Source organism: Herpailurus yagouaroundi, unplaced genomic scaffold (genome assembly GCF_014898765.1).
Source record: "Herpailurus yagouaroundi ecotype Mexico unplaced genomic scaffold, PumYag 163, whole genome shotgun sequence".
Classification (NCBI taxonomy): Eukaryota; Metazoa; Chordata; class Mammalia; order Carnivora; family Felidae; genus Herpailurus; species Herpailurus yagouaroundi.
The window spans coordinates 30,500,471-30,505,303 of record NW_024412404.1 but is presented as its reverse complement, the minus strand read 5'-3'; positions in this window follow the sequence as shown (position 1 = coordinate 30,505,303).

Below are 4,833 nucleotides of genomic sequence, written 5' to 3'. Positions count from 1 at the left end.
GGTGGGGATTTAGAGGGGGCGTGGTGACAAATATCCTGGGGATCGCTGGGGGACCAGTCTCAAGACAGGGAATGGAAAGGCAGCATGTGAGATGGGGAGAGCTGTGTGTAGCTGCGTGGAGGAAGCACCAGTCCTAGCCCAGCCCAGACGGAGTTGATGACCTGGAGCTTGGGGCAGACAGGCCTTCTGCCAGGAGACAGCTCCTTCGGCACCAAACTGCGCCCTCCTCTCCCTCACTCGCAGAGGTAGAGCACCCCGAATCCGTCCCTCTCCTGTGGTGTCATTCAGCTCCTTCGTGTCCTTTGCCACACTTGGGACTGAGGCGGGGAAGCACATCTCTAAGCTTCCCCCACTCAGCTCGGAGGGGCGGGCGATTCAGACCCAAGCCCCGTGCCCCTACTCTCTCTGGCCCCGCCTCCCTGGGCCCCGCCTCCCTGGGCCCCGCCTCCCTGGGCCCCGCCTCTCCCTGGCACAGCCTCTTTCTGGACCCGCCTCTCTCCCTGGGACCCTCCTCTTCCTGGCCCCGCCTCTTCTGGACCCCGCCTCTCCTGAACTCCTGTCTCGCTCGCCAGCCACTTCCACACTGTGTCCCCTTGACGCCTACAGCATCTGGTACCCAGGGGGCCAGAAGTGAACCAGGATCCACCCCAGGTCTTCCTGCCTGAACTGAAAACCCCGGTGAGTCCCCTCACCACCGTTCCCTCACCCCCCACATCCAAGCTAAGGACGCCCATCTCCAGACTACCAGAACACACTTTCACCTGGACCTCTCCCTCACCTGGCCCCTCTCTCGCCTAGACTCCGCCCCTTAACACCTCAGCTGCCAATCACACTGGCCCAACCAGCCTGATCTGCCCCCTTCCACATCGGAATCTTTAAGCGCGCTGTTGGGTCCTGTAGTTCTGGTCTTATTTCCCAGCGGCTGCTACTGCAGCCAGGCCAAGCCCGCCCTCCTCACCCCTCTACATGGCCGTCTCCTGGCCCCTTGTCACCCTCCAATTTCATCTCCTCTCCTGCCTCAGCACCCACCGATGCCCCGGCCACTTCTGCCCTTGTCAACCTCACCACAGGTGTCCACTTGCTGGGTCTTTGCTCAGCTGTGCCTTCTGTTTGGTACCCTTTATCCCAATATCCCCGTGGGTTGCTTCCTTCCCTCCACGCCAGCACCCCTTAGGGGCTTTCCCTCCTGCCCAGCCAGAGCCCCCGTCCTGAGCCCTCTCTCCACTTACAGGGTTGACCCAAGGATTAAATGAGGGAGGGATGCATCTAAGTCTTTAGGACCACGTTGGGTGTGACTTTTATTGATGTCATTGACATTGAGCTGCTGAATCTGTTTGGGATGATGCGGTCGAGGAGGTTAGGAAGGGCAGGGAGGGCGGATGGCACAGAGCCGCCTGGCCGCCATAGACTTGGCTCTACTCAGAGCAGGCTGTGTCTTTTGTCTTTTTTTTAAGTAGGCTTCACACCCAGTGAAGAGCCCAATGCGGAACTTGAACTCACGACCCTGAGGAAAAGACCTGAGCTGAGGTCAAGAGTTTGATGTTTGGCACCTGGGTGGCTCAGTCGGTTAAGCGTCCGACTTCAGCTCAGGTCATGGTCTCACGGTTCGTGGGCTCGAGCCCCGCACTGGGGTCTGTGCTGACAGCTCAGAGTCTGGACCCTGTTTCAGATTCTGTGTCTCCTTCTCTCCCTCTGTCCCTCCCCTGTTCGTGCTCTGTCTCTCTTTCTCTCTCTCTAAAAATAAACATACATTAGAAAAAAAAAAAAACTTTGCTTAAAAAAAATAAAAAAGAGATGGACGCTTAACCAACTGAGCCACCCAGGTACCCCACAGAAAGTGGACTGTCTTAAACAGAGTCCTTCTTTCTGGTGTTTCTCATGCCTGCCTGCCATTTCCTCCCTTACTCAGCAGTGTCCTTGCCCTTGCCTGCCCCACCTCTGTTGGCCAGGGCTCCAGTTTCCTTGGTTTGGGGCTGGGGGAGTGACTGGGGTGGCACAGTCCAATGGTCCCCACTTACCTATGTGCCACATGGACCCCAGTGCCAGACTCATTCCGAAGAGCCAGGTCCCTGATTTGATTTGGCTCTGGCCTCCTGGCACCTCTCGCCCATATCCTGGGGCCTGAGGATAATTGTAGAAAGTAATTCTATTTGAGGAACAATCGCTCCAGCAATATGACGGTGCACTCAAAGCTAATGGATCCAGCGCCTTTGCATACTAAGGACGGGTTTCAGCTGAACACAGGGTGTTCCTCAAGAAAGGTCTCATTACCCATCAAAGCTCTGCTCTCACCGAGCTCTCAGCAGGCAGGCAAAGAACGTGAGCATTGAGGGGAGGTGAAGGCTCAGAGATGACATGGGCACTCGGCTCCTTCTGGGGGACCAGGAGGGATTGGGGCAATGGGTCAGCTTGCAGGAAGCACGGGCCCTGGACAGATGCTCTGCATACCTAACTTCAGCCTCCCCTTGGAGGATTGTCATTGCTAGCCCAATTTACAGGTGAGTAAATTGAGGATGGGAAAAATAAAGGAATATGTCTGAGTCTTCACAGCTGGTAAGGAGGGAAGCTGGGATCTCTCCAGAACATTGCTCACATCTTCCCCGACTCCTGCTTTCCTTTTGTTGACTCAGTTTCCCACTTCTGCCTAGCTTGTGGCACTGCCTCCTCACTGTTCTCCCTGACTTTGGTCTCCCCTCCAGTCTATCCCACACCTACCAGTTTGACTCGTGAAATACAAAAATGATGTCACACCCCCCCCATTAAAATTCTTCACTGCATTTCAAGAGATGCTGGGGCTCTTTGATGCAATCTTTGCTGGCAGCCCTGTGCCTAGCCCCCGCCTATACCCCAGGCCCACCCCCACCAGCCCTCTGTCATGAGCCCAGCCACTGTGCGTCCTGTGTGGTGTCCTTTCAGACCCAGACGCTGCTTGCCTCCCAGCCTTGCTCTCTGCTGCTCTGTCAGGCTGGAAAGCCTTCCCCATGTCCTGCCCAGGTAATATCCCCTCATCCTTTGGGAAGGATTCTGCTGGCCATGTCTTTCCCTGGGCCTGTGAACGGCACTTCACCCAGAAGCTCTTCCTTTGATGGTGCTTCTCATCTGCACTGGGAGCTTCTCCAGGCCAGGAGAGAGTGGGGTACAGTACTCAGAGGGCAGCTCCCGGCAGCCCGTGAGATCATGCCCAGCACTGTGCCGACTCAGCCTGTTCAGGTTTCTCCGTCAACACATATGGATTGAGGGTCCACCTTGTGTCAGGCCTGGCTCTGGGCACCGGCCACCGGCCACAGCTGTGACAAAACAAACATGAACCCCACCCAAAGGGCTGCAGGATTCACTGAGGACAGACATCATTGAGGTACCAGGTGTGGGGTGAGGGGGTGGGGTATCAGAGCCAAGTCCCTGGCTGGGGGAGGCCTGGTGGATTAGAGATGAGTGGCAGGTCAGTGGCAGGAGCTTGAGGGAGAGCGGAGTGAGGTCACAGAAGTTGCCATGGGGAAGGATGGGTAGCCACTGCAAGGTCCTGACTTATGCCCACCACTGTGGCTTCTGGGCAAAAGAGAGACTGTCGGGCAGACGGGCATAGAAGAACAGGTATAGGCTGGTGCAGGGACTGAGTAAGAGACAATAGGGGCTTGGACAGGGTGGGCTGGGAGGTCAGATTCCAGGTTTATGTGAAAGGTGCAGGCCATGGGATCTGCTAGAAGGTGGGATGTGGGGGATGAGAGAAGGAGGCACCAAGGAGACAGCGGGACTTAAAGCCTAAGAAACCAGAAGGATGGAGGTGGCATCAGCTGGGATCAGGGGAAGGAGGGATGCTTGCTGGGGAGGGAGATCAGGACAGGTGACTTTTGAATACCCACTGGACATCCAAGGGAAATGTCTATAATTGGACATGAACCTACCATGGTGGTCCTATCCCTGGCCCCCTCACAGGATCAAGGCAGTGACAGCAAGTGGCACATGCCCCCCCCCCCCGGAGTCTGTCCTAGAGGTCTTGGCAAACTGTGATGGGTCCTAGGCACCGTATACACACGCCATTCACACAGGGGTGCCTAGTGCACGTATTGTCCCCGAGGGCTGGCCCCTGCTTCAGGGGACGTTCCCTGGGAGCCAGCACACTGGCCTATATAGAGCAAGGGTCATGTCTGTGCCTTTGATGGTAATAGGGGGAGGGCAGCCTGGAGGCTCAGGAGAGCTGCTGCATGCCTTCCCTGGAATCAGTCCCCCGAGGGGTGAACTCCCTGCCTGTCACTGCTATTGAAGGATGACTTTTCTTCTCTCCACAAGCCGGCAAATTAATTCATGCCATCTATTTTCCCGACTCGGATCAAAGGTTGTCAAATTCCTTTACCCACTTAATGATCTGTAATATACCTTTCCATTTCCTGACCAGGCTATTAGATGAAATAGAATTCATAATAGCCTCCCAACAGCATCTGTGCACCTGTGTACATATGCAGGGTCAGATAGGAGACCCTAGGAGCCTCCTCATTGAGGATACCACTTTTATTAAGAGATTCTGCAAACCTTATGGTACTCTCGGTGCCAGATTCTGTGGGTCATGTGAAGCTGAAAACATGGCCTATGTGCCACTACTTCCCCTGACATGGCCATGGCAGACATTATTAATCAATTGTAAGCACTCTTCACCATTGAATTCAGACAAGGCTTCCCTATGCAGCCATCAACAGATGATATCAGTCCCAGCCTGGACTAGGAAAGTGCTTAACCACCCAGACAAGAGAAGCTTTTACCACACTGCCTCAGTTCTCCCTTCCCTTCCCTTCCCTTCCCTTCCCTTCCCTTCCCTTCCCTTCCCTTCCCTTCCCTCCC